We start from the raw sequence: 21,761 nt of genomic DNA, 5'->3' as shown, positions 1-21,761 counted from the left end.
CATTTGCATTTGTACTTTTATACATTGAAAAGACGCCTCTTTGTCTTGAATTTAATGTTCATACACGGGGAAGCCACGCAATTTTACTAAATCTTTTGGGCTTTTAACACTCATTTGACTTGAAAAAGTCTGTTTCTCTTGGACCAAAATCACCAAAATTAGTATTTAACTCCTTGAAAATTTCATTATAACTTTTGATCAAATAGATTTTCTTTAGAACTCTTGGGAATACAATGCTTGAGCGCAGAACGAATCCCTTTGAGAAAGGAACGATCCAAACCAAACTCTCTATTTAAACTTTACTATACCCCTAAAAGTTCATTTTGAAGTACACCCTTAAATAGAATGGAGTGATCAATTTCTATATCAGATATATTGTAAAATATTAATCTCACCTCTGTACCAAATGCAAATGTCACACATTACTTCGAACTGGTTGGTCATCATGCCTTGCAGATTTTCGATATGTGACTTTTCTGTGAAAAAACGAGATCACACATGAAGACATTCATGAAATATCCATTGGTGTGACGTTGTGATAGCCTGATTGAACCAAGTTCCTTGATTGGACAGATTCCTGGAAGAAAATAAATTCATGAGATTCCGTAAAAAGCCTCAATGTTGAACAGCTCATTTGGCGTATGATTAAATCCTAGATGCCGAGTGATAACCATAAATGATATAATTCAAAGTATCAAAAAATTGTGTCCCGAAAAAAAGTGAGCAGAATTTAAAACTAGTTTTCTTGTCTGCTTTCAGGGGGTCACCAGTTTAATGGGTGACAGAGAGTGTTTTTTGCCACAAAGAGATTCATTAGTCGAGACGAGTCCAGATTTTTTAAATCTAAATATATTATTTCCAGAATAGCCCCATTTACCTACTCTAATTATGTTTGTAATGAGAAAGTCGCTCGATTGATCAGGTTAACTTCATGCATTGTTCGAATCCGCATTTTTTGGTATGGGTGTCACTTTAGACGTGTTTCTTAACACTTTCACCACTGGCCTCTTCTCGGGTCACTGAAAAAGTATCAAAGAAGTTTCAATTAGAACCCCTTCTGCGCCCCGGTGGACTTTTTCTTCTTCAGTGGGGATAAAAATCCCCATTAAATCCCAATGGATTAGAATTTTATGTCTTTTCCATGGTTAAAATTTTGAATGTAATCTTTAGACATTGATTTCCCGGAGCTAAAATTCTAGGGCTTTTCCCACAGGGAACCAATTTTTCCAAATTTTCCAGTTGGAATGGGGTCCCACTGGGTCTGTGGACACAGGGGTGATTAGCAACAAAACAAAATATAAACAAAATACTGTAAAATAACCTGCAAGCTAGCTAAAATTTTGTTTTGGCAATGTAGGGCTTTTCTTGAAAAATGTTCACTTAGGTCAATGATGGCCTTGTATACAATAAGGAACGAAAATGAATAAAGTAAACATCAGTAAACACTTTCGGTTTAGAGCCTAATCAAGTGGTAGTGGTTACAATTCAAGAGACTTACCCATGCTGGATCATTTAATGGTTTTTCAGAAAAGTTTCATCGTCGGGCAATTCCTTCATGCTGACAGAGGGATGTGATGTGTAATCAACGAAACATCCGTCCTTAGCTCCTTCTCATCTTTCCTAGTCAGTTGATCATGTCTTGGAAGGCATTATACTCTTGGCTGAATCGACGGTTGAGCCATGGATGGCTGTTTTTCACCATTTCTTGCTTGATAAGCGTTGGACTATTCTGAGAACGTTAAAATTTAGGAATGAGTGTGGTAATAGCATAACTTAAGGATACAGACTTCGGTCAAGATAGAATATGGGGATTTATTTACCACCACCTGCCACTCAAATTTTCCCACCAGATACAAATTGACTAAACCTCACTGAAAGTGATGCAATTATTTCCAATCTTTAATTATTTTCTGATGCTATTATAGAGCAGAATAGAGACCTTTAATATTAATTATTTCTAGGTTGACCGTAAATCTTTCAAAATCATAAAATAAATGTATACACACCAGTGAAAGTAGTAAGTGCTAAAAACAGTAAAAGAATCAATATTATACGTAATCAATTAATGGCCCTTCTAGCAAATCACAACAATGACTCCTTTATAACTCCTCTAACAACTGCATCCCTTTAAAACAAACCCACCCCAATCTCTTGCCAGAAATATCTCAAAATAGATATAGGGGAAAGATTCCAGCGTGCGGAAATGGGAATCTCATACAAAACAACGGTACCACTGGAGTTTTTAATGATTCAAAATGAAAATCCTGATTAGCAAAAGGGGTTTCAAGATCGGTGAAGTTTGATTGAAGCTCAATTAGTTTGATTTATTACCGTCAACTGCTATAACTTGGGACTATCATACAAAACATGGGACGGTAATTCGGCCACCATTTCAGTGATTTGAGTAAAGGAACGGCGTATTTAAAAATACACGATTTCTCTTTCGATTTTACAGTTAGCGAAAATACAGACCAGATATGCAGCAGTCCCATGCTTCGACCAATCGTCCCAAGTTAGAGCAGTTGACGGTACTTTATACGCTTGCCCATTCTTTTTACACTCTGACAGTTTATTAGCAGACACCCACACTAAACCTTAAAAGGACATAACAAACTGTATGCATCGGATACAAAATCAAAACAAATGTATCATGTCAAAATAAAAAATCAAACCAAATATTGCTAATTTTGATTGTTCATTTGTTTTACAAGTTTGTTTTGGACACGTGATTTAAATTGTTCTCTTTAATGACACGTGGTTTGTGCAATATTTACATTTTACTACTTTAATGTCCCTTTAAAGAGCAGGCCAATATCTATCATCCCATCGGCCAGGCGATGTCAATCGAACTGTTCGATTACCGAACCATGTGTTTGATTGAGCTGACTGATCGAACTTAAAACCGAACTGCGATAGCTATAATCAAACATCAAACTGAAGATTTTCCGGTAAAGTTCAATTACTGTTCGATCAGGTTCGATAATCGAACACCTATTATTGATTTCGTTTGATGAAATTTTTGATTGATTCGGTTTCAAAATTGGTTGATAGGGTTCGGTTGACATCATCGCCTGGCATCAGGGAGGAAAAGCTGAAACTTAATCTAAACTCATCGAACAACAATCAAACTTCATCAGATAAAAAACTGTCATCAAACTTACATAATCAAACGAAAAAAGAAAACAAATATGATAACCTGTGCTGTTTTAGTTTTTTGAAGAAGAGGTTATGTGTTGTTATGTAAAATTAACTCTTTTTGTACTTACTGAGCATTATCAACTATTGGTGCATTCACTAACTACACAAACATAAAATACTTAGTAGTAAAGGAATAATAAACCTCTTTAAATACTTTACAAAAGACCAGAAAACATGATAAAAATTTATACAGCAGCAGCAAGTTTCAAAAGCATGTGCAATCAAGCAGCCATTATTAAAAAGTTCTCATGATGAAGATGAATGTTTACAAAGGCTTGGTTACACGTATTGCACTAGAGTATTTTAATTATCAAGAAAAGCGCTGTTTTTTATCTTTGTGAGTGAGTCCACCTTTAGAATATTGGCCCTAGTACGCCCGCAGCCAAACGCCCACGCCATAATTTGCGCCCAAAAAAATTTCTCGCCACACACACACACAGAAAGACTATCGTAATACTTTCGCTATGCGAAATTAAAAAGGTACCCTTAACGGTGGCACTCGGGTGAGTTAAGGCATGTCCAAAATATATTTTGCGTGACGCGCACCGCTTCCCATTATTCCTTAACTCTCATATATAGCTCAAAACAATCGTATCAACCGAGAAGATTTCGAAAAGTGCTGGGTCAAAAACATACATTAACCATTAAGTCAATCTGAAGATATCGGTCAAAAACTGATTTTGACGTTATAAAATACTTAGGAAAAACACGTCATGAGTAAGATTCAAATGACGTCATTATTGAAAAACGGCGATTACTTCAATTCTATTAATGCAATCAACACCAAATTTTGACTGGAGTTGTAAATTAACTATTCTGAAATAATTGTTTAAAAAATTTCAGAATATATAAATGACGTTATTTGTTGTCGGAAAAATTTAAAATACGTCAAACAATGCTGGGGTCATCATGAATTTTCAATTTTTTTTCATGAAATATTTCAAAATAAATAATCAACATCTCCAGTCAAAATTTTGCCTTGATTGTTGTAAGTTAATCGGAATTATCGCCTTTTTTCAATAATGACGTCATTTAAATTGTCTTTTTGACGTGTTTTTTTTATTTTTTTTGACCGATAACTTCAGATTGACTTAATGTAAATTTTTGACCCAGCACTTTTCGAAATCCTCTCGTTGATACGATTGTTGTATACCGTACTCTCCATTTGCCTAAGTACCCCCCCCCCCCGGGCGTAGGTCTAAGTTTTCCTCGCATTTATACTTACTTACTTACAGACCCAAAATCTAAATTTCCTCCCTCAAAGGGTCGTGATTTTCAAAAAATTGACAAGAATCGAGTGAAAATCGACAAAAATATTCATGAATCAGAATATTCATGATGAAAATGATAAAAAAATTGAGAATATGCTAAGAATATCATCATCATGGATTTCTTTTTTTATCCATTTATTTGCATAAGCCTAAAAAAGCTAACATTGCAAATATTAATTGACTAAAATCAACGGTCAAAACTTGTTCACTGGCATTTTGGAAAAAAAGTGAAACGTTTTGAGGGGGCTGGCCACGGCCTAATTGTACAGTAATAAATATTAATAAATAGTTGTTGACCTAAAATCATGGACAAAACATTTGAGACAAAGGGGAGTTTAACATGAGACTTAAGACCTTAAATTTGCTCCAATAAGGCTTGGAATATAGCCTAGAAGCCATCGAACCCCTCCAAAATCGGAATATTCAATGAAAGAAAGTGAAAGTGAAAGTACTAAGATAGCTATTCTCGTCCGAGCTTTAAATTGTGAAAAAAAGTTAAAATACCTTAAAATCTCAATATATTTCCACCATGATTTCAGAGGTATTAATGGGTGAAAGGGTCACGATAAACTAGTTTTAAACTACACCTCAAAAGGTGCTTTTAGGTATTTTAGGTTATGTACAATGAAGATATTCCAAAAATTAGGGGCACCGTCATGTCAAATATTGGTGGCAAGTCTCTTTTAGCGAACAATTGGTCAAAGAGATCATTCAGCGAGAGGGACCAAAACCAGGATCGAGGGTATCGGAACTAACAGATTGAATTAGTTCCATGAAACTCGATTTTCAAAGATGGAAAGCCACAGAATCGATACCTATAGGGAAAGCTTATATAGGAAGCAAGCCAGAACGAGCCAGAGCCAGAGCCTCACGTCCGTCTATGTGACACATTTTAAGGTTAATAATGAAGAAGAAGCTTGAAAGCTTGCTAACGTTACACCCATCTAAAAGGCAAAGTCACCAATTAATAACTCGACAGTTAACAAAAGACCAGTGATGTGTTTTTCAGACTGATGGAGTCTATTCTACATGAATATTATCGCGAACCACCTAAAGTTAGCCAGTATGGCTATTTAGTTAAGAATTTGATTACACTCGGGTAAGTTATGGCATCTCTTAAAATTACCATAATTTTTAGATCGCATTAGCCGACAGAAAACAACCAAACAAATGACTGAACATGAAGGGTACTATGATGTAGTTTCTAACCTGATGTGTAACCTAATTGTTTTTTTGCTGATTTTCGCGAAAAACCGCAAAAACTGATAATTATGTCATAATCGATGACGTCATCAAAACTAAAAATTGAATTTCTCAAAATGGTTTATCCAATTGTCTTCAAACTTTCACCAAAGATGTATCTCACTAAAGTCGACCATTTAAAAATAAATTTTTTTCGAAATTTTGATTATGTCAGCAAAAAATATGACTTTTTGTTTTTTGCTAATTTCTGCTGACGTCATCAAAATTTCGAAAAAAATATTTTTTAAATGGTCGACTTTAGTGAGATACACCTTTGGTGAAAGTTTAAAGACAATTGGATAAACCATTTTTGAGAAAATCAATCTTTAGTTTTTGATGACGTCGTCGATTATGACGTCATAATCAGTTTTTGCGGTTTTCTGCGAAAATCACCGAAAAAACAATTAGGTTACACATCAGGTTAGAAACTTCATTATAGTACCCTTCATGTTCAGTCATTTGTTTGGTCATTTTCTGTCGACTAATGCGATCTAAAAATTATGGTAATTTTCAGTTTCTGAGACATGCCATAACTTACCCGAGCACTATTTCTAAGCGGAAGAAGGTTGCTATTCCTGGCTACACCCATGTATCACAGACCCGCTGGAACCCCAGCCCCGTTGAAAAATGTGGCCAAAATTTTGTGCCCAGTGGACAAAATACCATACAATTTCAGCCCCACCGGGAAATTGACTTTAATTTCATCCCCAGGAACAATAAAATTTCTACCCCCATTGGGATTTTGATAGTCATGATTTTAATACTGCAAGGAACAGCTTTGACAAGAGCGGGGTAGGTCGAATAGTCTGAAACTTTTTTCATTTTTGAATATGTTTTTTAAATATAAGGAACTTAGTCCGGCGGCGGTTTTTGGTGACCCTGACAAGTAGTATATATTGTTTTTTTTCTCACTATATGGTCTCTTGGGACTTCAAAACCAGTTTTTGGAAGGCTGGAAAACCTGGAGAAAATGTTCCATGGAGCCTTGAAGGAGGTAAGGTCAAATTGGCCTTCAATCGGCGTCGAAAGGGAAATTCCATCAAAACTTTAAAATCGCAAGTGATTTTCAGTGCTTTGAAGTACAGTTCGGAAGTAGAGTTTTTATTCTGAGTTTTAACATTAAACTTTCAGGATCAGGATCTAAAAGCTCAAAAATGTTCCAATAAGGCTAAGAATATAGCCTGGAAGCCACTTAACCCCTCCCAATTCGAAAAATCCAATGAAGCAAAGTGGAAGTACTGAAACTACAATCCTCGCCCGACCTTTAAATTCTGAAAAACGTTAAAATACCCAAAATTGTCAATATATTTCGGCGCTGATTGTAGAGAGCCTTGGAAAGTCAATTATTGAAGCTCCTTATTGACATAAAAGACACCGAAATCAAATCTGATGAACTAAGAAACCAAATATTTTCAGCTTTTGGTATAGAATTCGTCCGTGTGATTGATAACACATGACTTCTCGTGCAACACTCGATATTTTACTCGTTCCGAGATTTTACTGATATTTATCCTCGCCTAAAGGCTCGGAAAAATATTACGGAAAAATCTCAGAACTCGTAAAATATTTCTCGTATTGCACTCGAAGTCATGCGATAACTAGTACGTATTATCTGATAGAACTTTGAAGAAGAAATTTCCAAAATGGGGTTATTTGTCTCATTTGGTTGCTAAGTCCCCCGGAAATGGACGCTACATCTTCAAAAATGCAAATCTTTATGCTGACTCAAGCATTTTCGAGAAGATTTTTGACGAATATAAAATTACCTTCAACAGAAGCATCTTGGATAGTACTGTTGATTAGAGGTATACTTTATAGGATCTCCGTGGCTATATCTTGAAATATTTGAGAAAAAACTATACCTCTAATCGATAGTATATCTTTATATCTAATATCTCTTCGAGATGCACCTGTTGAAAGTCAGCATAAACTTTGTATTGTCCATTTCCGGGGGACTTAGTCGACCAAATGAGACAAGTGATTCATTTTGGAGATTTACTCTTTTATCTCCAAGATAATACAATCAGTTTTTGTCAATAAGATAAGATAAGATAATACAATCAGTTTTTGTCAATAAAGAACTTCAAAAATTGACTTTCCATGGATCTCTAGGCCAAAAAATAACCTTACTAGGCTAACACTATAACAGACTTACGAAATTAGCTTGTTTTTCATTCCAAAGCTTTTTAAACAATCCAAAAAGTCAGCCGTGCTAATTTCGTTCAGTCACTTCCCAAAAATCGCCAAATATCTATTAACCATGGCACGGTATGGATAAAACATTTTATTTTCTGCGAGCACAATGTCTTGTTTTATCCAACTTTCAACAGTAGTTACGGAGGATACGCCATTTTGATTGAATGTTAGTCATTTCCTATGATGTAGAGCTGGCGAGACAATCATTAATCTTTCATCATTCAAGGGCTTTTTCGTCTTTCACTGAGAATGAAAATTATAAAGTAATGTAATTTTTTGAAACTAAACCAAAATTGTATGAGAAGATTAAGTTTTCATTTTCACGTAAATCTCTCCACGAGGTAAGAAAAAGAAGAATGCAAAAAAGTCGTGAATCATTAATAAGGCTTACAATATTCTAGTATGATCATCTGAGTCGAAGAGAGTTTTGGCCGAGACTAATTTTCTTGGGGACCGCCAATGAATTGCATACCTGGTAGTAACAAATTATGAAGAAGGTGTGATTGTTATTGCATGTCTTTTAAACTTCTTGGAGACCTGAAATTGAAAAGCAGTACGATTACAAAATTGTAAATACAAAATCCAAACTAAATGTCTCAAATGATTATGATTAAGTGCAACAAAAGACCCCCCTCAGATGAGAGATTGAACAAATTTTATAATTGAAGGAAGGTCAGATTAGTAATTGGAAATGAAAATTGTCATGAAAATTTGATCAATGGAATCTAATATAAAGTTCTGATCCAGATCCCAATTTATTTATCCTTCGTGGGTAGGACCGATCCCGAATGCATTCGGAGGGCTCATATCTATATTTCTATCATTGAGATAAAGCAATAAACTTACACTAATCAACTGTCCCTGTAACGATTAATCATATTCTCCATGAAACCAACAACCAAGGCATCATTTCCTGTTGGGTTCTTTCGTTTTTCTTTAAGAAGAATCATCAATAAATTCTTGCACAGTCTCTTTTTATTTACTTTGTTTCACTGAAATGTAGAATACATAAATTGAGTTTCAAATCATATATTGTGTATTCAATAAAGGTTTTTGATAAAACAATACACCAAAACAATGTGGATAGAGTACAATAAAGTACAAAATATCAGTATTACTTTAGGAAGACTTAGTAAATAAAAAAAAATCGAAATATAAGATAACTTAAGTCTTCTTGATTAGGAATTAAAACGGAAAAAGGCTGCAGCGTATCATATAAAGACTTAATACTTTGTGCTCGTTCAAAAGATATTTCTCAGTGCAATATTTTCAAATAAAGATTCGGTAATAGAAAAAAAGATGAAAAGGAAACAAAGAACGGTCAAGGTAACAGGAGAAAACTTTTGTTCTGATGATCAAGTTATATATTCATTATAAAGAAAAAATATTTTTGTGAATTTAACAATCTGTACTCTGCTTTGTAGTAGTTAACTTCATTCTTGAATAAGAAATACCAGCATTCGATTATGTTGTACAAAATCCATTGGAAATTCTACGCGAACTGATGGCAATCTTTGAAGTTCGAAGTTAGGTGCTTTCCTGAAAACAAAACAATAATTCAACAATAAAACAAGAAATTCTTAATCACTATATAGATAATTGATAATTGAGAATGAGGCTCTTTCTGAATATTGGACCTTTTGATTGAACTTCTAAGCTTCATCAAGAATTCCTTGAATAGATCAACTATCTGTCGCAGTCAAAAAGACTATTTTTTACTGCTGATATAATAATGATCCCTTTTAAAAACCTAACATGATGTTAAAGGAACTTTACACCCCTGTCTCACAGCCCCGGTGGAACTTTTTTCCTCGGTGCGGGGATAAAAACTTCTATTGAAATTCCGATGGGGATAAAAATTCTATTGATCTAAGGTTAAAAAATCCAGTGGGGATGGTTTTGGAGTGCCATTTTTAAACATTGAATTTCGAATGGGATAAAATCAAACTAAATTTCCCAGTGTGTTTGAAATTCCAGGGTATTTTTCCACTGGGGAAATCAAGTCATACTACTAATATAATTTGCATTGTACTTTTGTAGATTGAAAAGGCGCCTCTTTGTCTTGAATTTAATGTTCATGCAAGGGGTAAACACACAATTTCACTAAATCTTTTGGCCTGAAAGACTCTTTTGGCTTGAAAGGTCTGTTTCTCTTGACAGATCTTTTCAAGCCAAAATATTTATTGAAATTGTGCGGGTAGCCCCTGGTAAATGGCATAATTTGCAAAAATAAACAAAAAGTGGGATTGATGGACCAAAATTAGTATTAACTCTTTGGAAATTTCAAAATAACTTTTAACCCAATAGATATTCAAAATATTTTCCTTTAGAACTCTCGGGAAAACATAGGCGATGCTTGATCGCAGAACGAACCCCTTTTGAGAAAGAACGACCCAAACCAAACTCTCTGGAAAAATAGTTAAACTTTCTTATACCCCTAAAAATTCATCTTGAAGTACACCCTTAAATAAAATGGAGTGATCAATTTCTATATCAGATATATTGTAAAATATCACCTTACCTCTGTACCAAATGCAGATGTCACACATTACTTCGAACTGGTTGGTCATCATACATTGCAAATTTCGATATGTGACTTTTCTGGGACAAAACGAGATCACACATGAAGACATTCATAAAATATCCATTGGTGTGGTGTTGTGATAGCCTGATTGAACCAAGTTCCTTGATTGGACAGATTCCTAGAAGAAAATAAATTCATGAGATTCCGTAAAAAGCCTCAAGGTTGAACAGTTCATTTGGCGTATGGTTAAATTCTAGATGCCGAGTGATAATCTTAAATAATATAATTCAAAAATTAAAATATCAAAGCATTGTGTCCCGAAAAAAGTGAAGCAGAATTTAAAACTATGTTTCCTTGTCGTGCCTTTTCAGGGGGTCACCAGCGTTTAATGAGTGACAAGGAGAGTGTTTTTGCCACAAAGAGATTCTATTAGTCCAGAGGAAGTCCAGATGATATTTTTAACAACTAGCCACGTCATTTACCTACTTCTAATTTTGTTGGAATGTGAAAGTCGCACCAGATTGATCAGGTTAATTTCAATTGTTCGAATCCGAAGTTTTTGGTATTGGGTGTCTATTTAGACGTGTTTCTTGTATTGCCACCACAATGGCCTCACTTCTAGGGCGTCGCCTGAAAAAGCTATTAAAAAAAGAAGCCATTAATTAAGAACACCCCTGTCTCGCAGCCCCGGTGGAACTTTTTTCTTCAGTCGAGATAAAAATCCCCATTGAAATCCCAATGGGGATAGAAATTTCGTTGTTCCAAAGTTAAAAAAACTTAGGAGTGTAATCTTTAGATTAAAGTGGAGCTAAAATTCCAGGGTATTTTCGCATCAGGAAACAAATTTTTGCCAAATTTTCCAGTGGGAATGGGTTTTAAGAATTGTTTTTTCATGACAAGCCAGAATTTCAAGTCCTTGCATGTATTCATGTATTTATCCGGATATCAGCAACAAAACAAAATATAGATATAGATAAGATATTGTAAAATGACCTGCAAAATTTCATTTTGGCAATGCAGGGCTATTCTTGAAAAATGTTCCCTTGGTTCAATAAGGCCTTTTGTATACAATAAGGAACGAAAATCAATAAAGCAAACATCAGTAAACACTTTCGGTTTAGAGCCTAATCAAGTTGTAGTGGTTGTAATTCAAGAGACTTACCCATGCTGGATCATTTAATGGTTTTTCAGAAAAGTTTCATCGTCGGGCAATTCCGTCATGCTGACAGAGGGATGTGATGTGTAATCAACGAAACATCCGTCCTTAGCTCCTTCTCATCTTTCCTAGCCAGTTGACCATGTCTTGGAAGGCATTATACTCTTGGCTGAATCGACGGTTGAGCCATGATGGCTGCTTTTCACCATTTCTTGCTTGATAAGCGTTGGAATCTATTCTGAGAACGTTAAAATTTAGGAATGAGTGTGGTAATAGCACGTTAAGAAATTTTGAATTAATTTTGAAAATGAACTTTTGAGGAGAGGTGTTGCAAAGTGTGAAACTGTTGAAAGATGTGGAGAGGTGTGGTGATCAAATCGATGGTAATTTAGGATGTGAAAAGAAAGATGTGACAAACCTTGACCTGTTAGAAGATGTGAAATTCACTGAGATTTGCAGTGATTTATTGAGGACTGAAATTTATTGAGATTGAAATTTTTGGAGGAGAGGTGTGACGGAGTGGTAATAACTCATTGAAAAGACTGGTGGAAATTTGGAATCTCTCCGGGAGAGGTGAACAAAACGGAAGCTGTTGAAATATTTGAAATTCACTGAGATTTGCAGTGGTTTATTGGGACTGAACTTTTTGGAGGAGACGTGTATCGAAGTGGTTATAACTCGTTGAGATAATTGGCGGTAACTGGAATGAATCTCTCGAGGAGAGGTGTGGCAAACTGTGAAAAAGTGGGAGAAAGAGAAAGAGAAAATGGTGGTACCGGTATCAGTGGTATTCGGAGACTGAACCTTTGGAGGAGAGTTGTTACAGTGGTTTTTTGAAATTGGTGTGGTGAAGTTGACTAGACTGATGATCAATTTGCAGTGAATTATTATTTATTTTGATGTATATTTTGAGACTGATTTATAAAGAAATACTGAGAGAGGTGAAATGTGGAAATTTTTAGATATTTGGTAATAATTCGTTAGAATCTTGGATCGGAAATGTGAGCCATGAAACCTGAGATTCTAGTGTAACCTTAAAATATTGAGAAGAGAGTTGGTATCTTATGGCTGATACTTTGAGAGGAAATTAGCAAACCGTGGTACTGAAGAGAGATGATCATAAATCTACTAGGAAAAACTGGTGGTATGGCTAAATTCCTTGAAGAAACTGAGACTGTGGAGGGTTGGTAAAATACTGAGAACACTGGTGGTGTTTTTGAAGTGAATTTTTTTATGAGAGGTGTGGCAGCCCATGAGAGTTTGGAAAATGGTGATATTTTCGAAGTGAGTTTTCTAGGAGAGGGTTTGCAAACCGTGAATCTTTGAAACGTGGTAATTAAACATTGAGCAAATTCAGTGGTATTTTGGCAACACAATTTTTGAGGCGAGGTGTAACAAACAGAGAATTTTGGAGAGTCTGTGGTAGCAGTTAACTAGAAACTGGTGGAATTTTTTAAGTTGGTTTCGCGGAAAGGCTGTGCAAACCGTGAAACTTTGGAGATAATGGTAGAAATTTACTAAGAAAGCCCAGTGGTATTTTCACAGAAGAGAAAATCCAGTGGTATTTTCGGATTGAATTTTCTAGAAGCGATGTGGGAAACTGTGGAACTGTTAAGATAACTGGTAATAATTCATTGAGAGACGTAATCTTATTTAGAGGATGAATCCTTTCGAGAAGGTTAGGAAAACCATGGTAATTATCTATTGATAAATAGTGGTACTTTGAGATGGAATTACCACAAGAGGTCTTACAAACCGTGAACCTGCAGAGAGATTTGCAGAGGTATTTTGGGAGTGAATGTGGCGAACAGATGTTGCAAACAAAGAACTCTGGAGAGCGTAGTAATGACAAGTGGTATCTTTGAAGTGAGTTTTCCCGGAGGTGTGTAGCAAACCGTTAAACTTTGAAGAGTGAGGTAGTTGAGAGAATCCAGTGGTATTTTGAAACTGAATTTTCTGGGTGTGGCAAGCCATGCAACTGTCGAGAGAAGTGGGACTATTTCATTTAGAAAAACAGTGGTATTTTGGCAAGGAAATCTCTTAGGAGAGGTATACCAAACAGAGAACTTTGGAGAGCATGGTAATAATTAATTGGAAAGTGGTGGAATTTTATGGTATTTTGAGATTGAATTTTCTAGGAGATTTGGACATGTATGAACCACTGGTATTTCGGAAAAGAAGTTATCGAGGAGAGATGTAATAAACCAGACTTAACAGAGAGTTTTACAGAGATGTAAGTAATTTACTGGGAAAGCTGGCTGCTTTTGGAGTCTATGGAATGAATGCTCTGGGAAAAGTTTAACAAAATATGAAACTGTGGAGAGAAGTGGTCATTACTTATTGAGAAATCTCGTGGTATTTTAGAACAGAACTTTTCATGGAGAAGTGTGGCTAATAGATAAGACAGAAAAATGTTTGTAGTATGTGCTGAATTTCAAAACCCTCTTTCTGGTACTTGAAAGAAGGAGAACAGCTAGCAGAGTTGTATAATTCTTGTTATTAATACAATTTTCCTGTCCAGATGGACAGGAGGAAATATTAGTTTACATGTAAATTGCATAGTTACATACTGACGACATTGTGAGAAGGACCTATGCTAAGATAGAGAGACCACATTGATTACGGAAGCCTATCGAATAGAATTTTCAAGATTCTTCGATGATATCAGAAAAAAGATTTATTCATTTTTTCTCACATCATCAAAGTTTTGAAACTTTTGTGAAACACATCTTTTGGTCAGAATATGAAATGCTATTTGTATGTCTATTTTGTAACTTTTATCAAAGGCCATGATTTTTGTTATGTGGTTTTTTAGGCAAAAACAACATCAAATTACCAGGCATTTGCTTGTCCACTTTTTGTTGACTAATGCTTTCCTAATAGGAGACAGATGCATTGTTTGTTTTTTGAAAAAATTACCTCCCAAGTCATTTCTTTCACTTTCAGAATAGGGACTATTAAAATTTAGAAATATGCATTTCCAAAATTTTAAAATTCTGTGTTGTCAAGTTCAGCATAGCCTTTCATCTTATGTCCATACTGCGATTTTCCTGGTCTGCCCTTACATGTGTCATCTGGATTCTGAAAATCATTGATAAGTTGAAGATAGTGTTTGTTGTTCTTTGTACAGCTGGTATGATTTTGAAAGGGTGACAGGGTCTGTTGTTGACATTGGAATACTTGACTGCGATCTGTCAATTCATCCAGCTCTCTTGGGCAGCGTTGGGTTGACTCTGCACAAACATTCATGGTGCTCTTAATCCAGACTGCTTGACAATATTTTGGGTGAAGACGAACATGCTAGTAGGAATCAAACCCATCAAACCAACCATATTGTGTATATTTTTGATTGATATGTTTGTTGATATAAAACAAATATACTAAAAATAAATATACAACTTAAAACAATCAAAACTATTCGAAGCCCATTCAAAGCTATGATACCAATCTTTTTTTGACGAACTAATTTCTTTCAAGCATTCCTCGATAGATTTAGCTCCACACTTGTAAATCAGCATTTCTCTTATTGTGGGGTCCTATGAAAGAAATGACCAAACCAAAAATTGAGCAAAGATCACTCAATGAGATTCAAAAAAGGATGAGTTTTAAATGTAGGAGTAATTAAAAATTTCCTGCTCAAGGGAAATTTTTCTTAAAACGGTGCGCTTTCTCCTCCTTTTCCAGTGCGCGGTTTTTTACCGCCATTCTACGCCCATGTACAGTATTACGCCACCGCCCTTCTGTCTGTCCGTAGAAACGGCGCTTGATACCAGTAACACACTTTCTGCCGTCTGGACAGGGAAAAGCTTGCTAAAGTCGGGTACTGGCTATAAAAGATATATTTTCTGATTCCGCGCTCCTTAAACAACAAACGTTTTCAAAACAAAACAAGATGGCGGTCGAAGCGAGGAGATTGATTTCGTTTGATTCATACTTTCTTTGTTCTTGAACATTTTCTTTGCTTTAGTGGTCAAGAGACTTTCAAACCAAAGAAACTTTGTATTGATTTTTCTTTGTAAACTTTTTCAACATTCTGTCATATCGTATAGTTTTTGCTCAAGTTTTCATAAAGCTTTCTGAGTGAAAATTCTACCTTAAATCAGTTTCATTTTTAGTTTCTTGTTTTCAAAAAGATTTTATTTTTAGGAATTTAATGGCTTCTAATATAGAAATAAATAAACAGAAATGCAGCTCATGTGTTTGAATAAGTTGGAACATATTTCTTGATGCTACACAAGGTTACTTCTGGATCTGTCGCTGTTTGTTAACAACCGTCAGGCACCGTCAGGTGTGGTGTGGCATGATTTTCAAACTCGACACAAAATCATTTCAAGTAAACTGATTCTGGAATTTGTTGATGGACACTAAAATGGAGTTCATGTGTAAATTAGAACAGGATTGGAACTTTCTCCATGATGCTACGTGTGTAAATGGTTATTTCTAGATCTGTCCTCGTTTAACGAATTGGTGGCTTTGATTTTTCAAACTTGACACAGAATTATTTCAATACCAATTAAATGGAATATGGCAATGGAGACTAAAATGCAGCTCATGTGTAAATTTGAACAAGATTGAAACTTTTTCCATGATGCTACGTGTGAAAATGGTTATTTTTAGTTCGGTCTCTCGTTTAACGAATTATTTGGTGGCTTGATTTTTCAAACTTGACACAGAATTATTTCAAATACCGATTAAATGGAATATGACAATGGAGACTAAAATGCAGCTCATGTGTAAATTTGAACAAGATTGGAACTTTTTTCATGATGCTACACATTAAATGAAATGGTCATTTCTGGAGCTGTCGCATTTAACGGTCAATGGCTTGGATTATTCAAACTCGACTCACATAATTGTTTATAAGTCGAATTGACCTTGATGGAGGAAAGAGGGAGAAGATGAACAAAGACAATACAACGAAGAAGCTCAATAAATCGATGTGGCACCATTTTTACATTTTTTGATGTTGTTTCTTATGGAAGTTAAATTTAATGATATTTTGAATTTGACCTTTGGGTAGAAAGTTTCGAGCTTTCAACATTCAATTCATTTTTGATTGACTACATTACATTGCAAAAAGTCTAATTTTTACATTTTTTTTATTGACACTGTCGTTATGTATATTATATAGATGTTATGGAGGAAATTTTTAACCGCATCTTTTGCGGCTCTTGTTTTTTACAACAAGAGAACGATTTTTGCCAATTTTTTAAGGTTTTTCTCATTATTTAGGTTTATACTAAAAAATCCATCGATATTTTAAAAGTTGTCTTCCATTAAAAGTTAAAGAATACATCACTCAGAGTTTTGTGCTTACACACTAATCATATGTACAGTAATGATTGAAAATTTGAAATTCGACGTAAAAAGTTGAAAAACTGGATAATTTGAGCAATAAAACTGTAATAAAAACAATGATTAAAACATATTGAAAATAAAATTTATGATTCATCCGGGGGAACCGATTTGAAGGTCTTCAGATTAAATCTGTTGTTATGGCGACATGTGGAAATAAATTCTGATCTTTTGTACGAGATGAGGCTCTGATGTAATTAAATGAAATTTTTCTGTGAGACAGAGGTTGCAGTTTACCAAGCCGTTGACATACGAGTGGGCGTGGTCGATAATCTCCCATGATAATTTTGGTTGTATGTTTTTGATTTGCAGGTCCCAGACGTGGTTGGATAACTCTGTTGATGCCCTTTTGCATTCATAGTTGAAGGTGTTATTATGGCTGTACCATCTTTGTTTGAAAGAAATCTGCTAAAAAAACCATCAATTTTTCAAAGCAATTTTTGGAACAAGATGAGTTTGCCATAAAAACGATGAAAATAAAAATTTTCCCTCTAAATCGATCTATGATTGCCCTTTCAGCAATTAATTTATACCTCCTTCAGAAGTTTATTTTGAAACAAAGCAATGAAATAATTGAAAATTGATATCTACCCTATGTCGCATCGTATCAAAAGCTCTGAACAAAGAATAGAACAGTTTTTGGAATATGATTAATCAATCCCTTACAGTTTGGTAACTTTACATTAGATAATGATTTGCAAGAGGCAAATTTGTTTAAGATGATTTTAGAAATACATTTAAGACAATTCATCACTGACAGAAATGTATTTTATAGGGAGTTCTGGTGGATGTAAATAAACAAGTTCTTACCTAATATTACGTATGTCTCAGCTGAATATATGGATGGAATGGTTGTTTCATCAGCACATTCAAAATGTTGAACTCTGGAAAAAAGTTTTTTCGATACAAGTGCACTGTAAATACGTCCTGATGTGTGACCCAGTGTGATCCTAAAATGAATAATTATTTGCTTTCAACAAATTTACAAAATCACTAAGTCCGACGTTCAATAATTTTTTAAAGAGTTTGAATCTAGTAAGCTCAAGATATGATTAACTAATCACTTACAGTTTGGCACCATTTGATTACATTAGATAATGATTTGCAAGAGACACTGCACCCTTTAAAAATTTGTCTAAGATGAGTTTTGAAATATGATACAACCGACTCATCACATAATTACTAAGTTAGACAAAGCCGCATTATTACTTTCATAAATGGTTTGAATCTAATAATCGCATTTTCAATATAAAGAAGATTCATATTATCAAAAATGAGGGAATCTTTACTTGTCCCTCATGTGAAAGCTACTTTAATAAGATAAAAAGGAGATCTTCTTTTACCTCTTTAGGCCAAACCAACATGAGTCCTTGCGTGGATCAAACATACTCTATGCAATCGTCATCGTAATAGATTAATAAATAAGTAGTAGGTGATCTATTACTTCATGACTTGACAACTGAAACTCGATTTGAATCTTTAATCTGCTGATTCACATTATGGTGTCACAGGAACGTTAATTTTATGATAATCTGATGTACTTGGCATATGACATCATCGCCATAAAAGTTTTTACATCTTCCTTCATTAATGATTTTAGTGATTGAGTTGTCTCCAGGCTTCAAAAAATTTGCAATAAATTGTTTAAAGTAATCCAGTAAGATTCACTGACACCTATTAAAAAATAAAGTAATAAAAATATCAAAGCAATGAACAGGGGTATTCTGGTGCTTATTTTATCTATTATACCTAAAGAAAAAATTAAAAAAAAATTAGTTACTATAAGTATCCACCTCCAGGCTTTTTAAAGGCCAACAAAAATTGTCAACTTGACCACAATATGCGGATGGCAATCTTTGTGTCTTTTCGCTGTTTCCTTTTTCCTCTGGTGTTTTTTCTTTTGCATTGTTGTGAATACAAGCTCAAAATATTTTCCCGTCATTGGCTCTGTTCATTCTGAAAGCATGTAAACACAATATTCACTGCTATGCTCGGTCTAAGCAAATGAATGCCAGGGTTTCACTTTTTAAAAAAATGGAGCATGTTGAGTGAATTGTCGTGAATACAAGTTCAAAATATTTACCCGTCATTGGCTCTGTTCATTCTGAAAGCATGTAAACACAATATTCACTGCTATGCTCGGTCTAAGCAAATGAATGCCAGGGTTTCACTTTTTAAAAAAATGGAGCATGTTGAGTGAATTGTCGTGAATACAAGTTCGAAATATTTACCCGTCATTGGCTCTGTTCATTCTGAAAGCATGTAAACACAATATTCAATGCTATGCTCGGTCTAAGCAAATGAATGCCAGTGTTTCACTTTTTATTTAAAAAAATTGGAGCATGTTGAGTGAATTGTCGTGAACACAAGTTCAAAATATTTACCCGTCATTGGCTCTGTTCATTCTGAAAGCATGTAAACACAATATTCAATGCTATGCTCGGTCTAAGCAAATGAATGCCAGGGTTTCACTTTTTAAAAAATGGAGCATGTTGAGTGAATTGTCGTGAATACAAGTTCAAAATATTTACCCGTCATTGGCTCTGTTCATTCTGAAAGCATGTAAACACAATATTCACTGCTATGCTCGGTCTAAGCAAATGAATGCCAGGGTTTCACTTTTTAAAAAAAATGGAGCATGTTGAGTGAATTGTCGTGAATACAAGTTCAAAATATTTACCCGTCATTGGCTCTGTTCATTCTGAAAGCATGTAAACACAATATTCACTGCTATGCTCGGTCTAAGCAAATGAATGCCAGGGTTTCACTTTTTAAAAAAATGGAGCATGTTGAGTGAATTGTCGTGAATACAAGTTCAAAATATTTACCCGTCATTGGCTCTGTTCATTCTGAAAGCATGTAAACACAATATTCACTGCTATGCTCGGTCTAAGCAAATGAATGCCAGGGTTTCACTTTTTAAAAAAATGGAGCATGTTGAGTGAATTGTCATGAATACAAGTTCAAAATATTTACCCGTCATTGGCTCTGTTCATTCTGAAAGCATGTAAACACAATATTCACTGCTATGCTCGGTCTAAGCAAATGAGTGCCAGGGTTACACTTTTTATTTAAAAAAATGGAGCATGTTGAGTAAATTGTCGTGAATACAAGTTCAAAATATTTACCCGTCATTGGCTCTGTTCATTCTGAAAACATATAAACACAATATTCACTGCTATGCTCGGTCTAAGCAAATGAATGCCAGGGTTTCACTTTTTAAAAAAATGGAGCATGTTGAGTGAATTGTCGTGAATACAAGTTCAAAATATTTACCCGTCATTGGCTCTGTTCATTCTGAAAGCATGTAAGCACAATATTCACTGCTATGCTCGGTCTAAGCAAATGAATGCCAGGGTTTCACTTTTTAAAAAAATTGAGCATGTTGAGTGAATTGTCGTGAATACAAGTTCAAAATATTTACCCATCATTGGCTCTGTTCATTCTGAAAGCATGTAAACACAATATTCACTGCTATGCTCGGTCTAAGCAAATGAATGCCAGAGTTTCACTTTTTAAAAAAATGGAGCATGTTGAGTGAATTGTCGTGAATACAAGTTCAAAATATTTACCCGTCATTGGCTCTGTTCATTCTGAAAGCATGTAAACACAATATTAAATGCTATGCTCGGTCTAAGCAAATGAATGCCAGGGTTACACTTTTTATTTAAAAAAATGGAGCATGTTGAGTGAATTGTCGTGAATACAAGTTCAAAATAATTACCCGTCATTGGCTATGCTCATTCTGAAAGCATATAAACTCAAAATTCACTGCTATGCTCGGTCTAAGCAAATGAATGCCAGGGTTTCACTTTTTGAAAAATGGAGCATGTTGAGTGAATTGTCGTGAATACAAGTTCAAAATATTTACCCGTCATTGGCTCTGTTCATTCTGAAAGCATGTAAACACAATATTCAATGCTATGCTCGGTCTAAGCAAATGAATGCCAGGGTTTCACTTTTTAAAAAATGGAGCATGTTGAGTGAATTGTCGTGAATACAAGTTCAAAATATTTACCCGTCATTGGCCCTGTTCATTCTGAAAGCATGTAAACACAATATTCACTGCTATGCTCGGTATAAGCAAATGAATGCCAGGGTTTCACTTTTTAAAAAAATGGAGCATGTTGAGTGAATTGTCGTGAATACAAGTTCAAAATATTTACCCGTCATTGGCTCTGTTCATTCTGAAAGCATGTAAACACAATATTCACTGCTATGCTCGGTCTAAGCAAATAAATGCCAGGGTTACACTTTTTATTTAAAAAAATGGAGCATGTTGAGTGAATTGTCGTGAATACAAGTTCAAAATATTTACCCGTCATTGGCTCTGTTCATTCTGAAAGCATGTAAACACAATATTCACTGCTATTCTCGGTCTAAGCAAATGAATGCCAGGGTTTCACTTTTTAAAAAATGGAGCATGTTGAGTGAATTGTTGTGAATACAAGTTCAAAATATTTACCCGTCATTGGCTCTGTTCATTCTGAAAGCATGTAAACACAATATTCACTGCTATGCTCGGTCTAAGCAAATGAATGCCAGAGTTTCAGTTTTTAAAAAAATGGAGCATGTTGAGTGAATTGTCGTGAATACAAGTTCAAAATATTTACCCGTCATTGGCTCTGTTCATTCTGAAAGCATGTAAACACAATATTCAATGCTATGCTCGGTCTAAGCAAATGAATGCCAGGGTTACACTTTTTATTTAAAAAAATGGAGCATGTTGAATGAATTGTCGTGAATACAAGTTCAAAATAATTACCCGTCATTGGCTCTGTTCATTCTGAAAGCATATAAACACAATATTCACTGCTAT

The 21,761-nt window shown here is 34.8% G+C and overlaps 1 long non-coding RNA gene across 7 annotated transcripts in view; it reads right to left on the bottom strand.

Moving 5' to 3' along the window:
* Positions 1 to 9,323: 9,323 nt before the first annotated feature.
* The window catches only part of LOC136821117 (uncharacterized), a 50,651-nt gene continuing 38,213 nt past the window's right edge, over positions 9,324 to 21,761 (bottom strand). For 3 of the 7 annotated variants that reach the window (XR_010848690.1, XR_010848686.1, XR_010848687.1), the window contains 5 exons: positions 18,286 to 18,616; positions 11,594 to 17,892; positions 10,918 to 11,070; positions 10,429 to 10,609; positions 9,324 to 9,446 (listed from right to left, as the gene is read on the bottom strand). This is a non-coding gene — a long non-coding RNA (uncharacterized lncRNA). Of the gene's footprint in view, positions 9,447 to 10,428; positions 10,610 to 10,913; positions 11,071 to 11,593; positions 17,893 to 18,285; positions 18,617 to 21,761 lie in introns of all 7 variants that reach the window. The other 4 variants (XR_010848688.1, XR_010848689.1, XR_010848692.1 and 1 more) reach the window with 4 other exon arrangements.

This window comes from Clytia hemisphaerica, unplaced genomic scaffold (assembly GCF_902728285.1).
Source record: "Clytia hemisphaerica strain Z4C2 unplaced genomic scaffold, Clytia hemisphaerica genome assembly, whole genome shotgun sequence".
Lineage (NCBI taxonomy): Eukaryota > Metazoa > Cnidaria > Hydrozoa > Leptothecata > Clytiidae > Clytia > Clytia hemisphaerica.
This window is presented reverse-complemented; position numbering and strand designations above follow the sequence as displayed.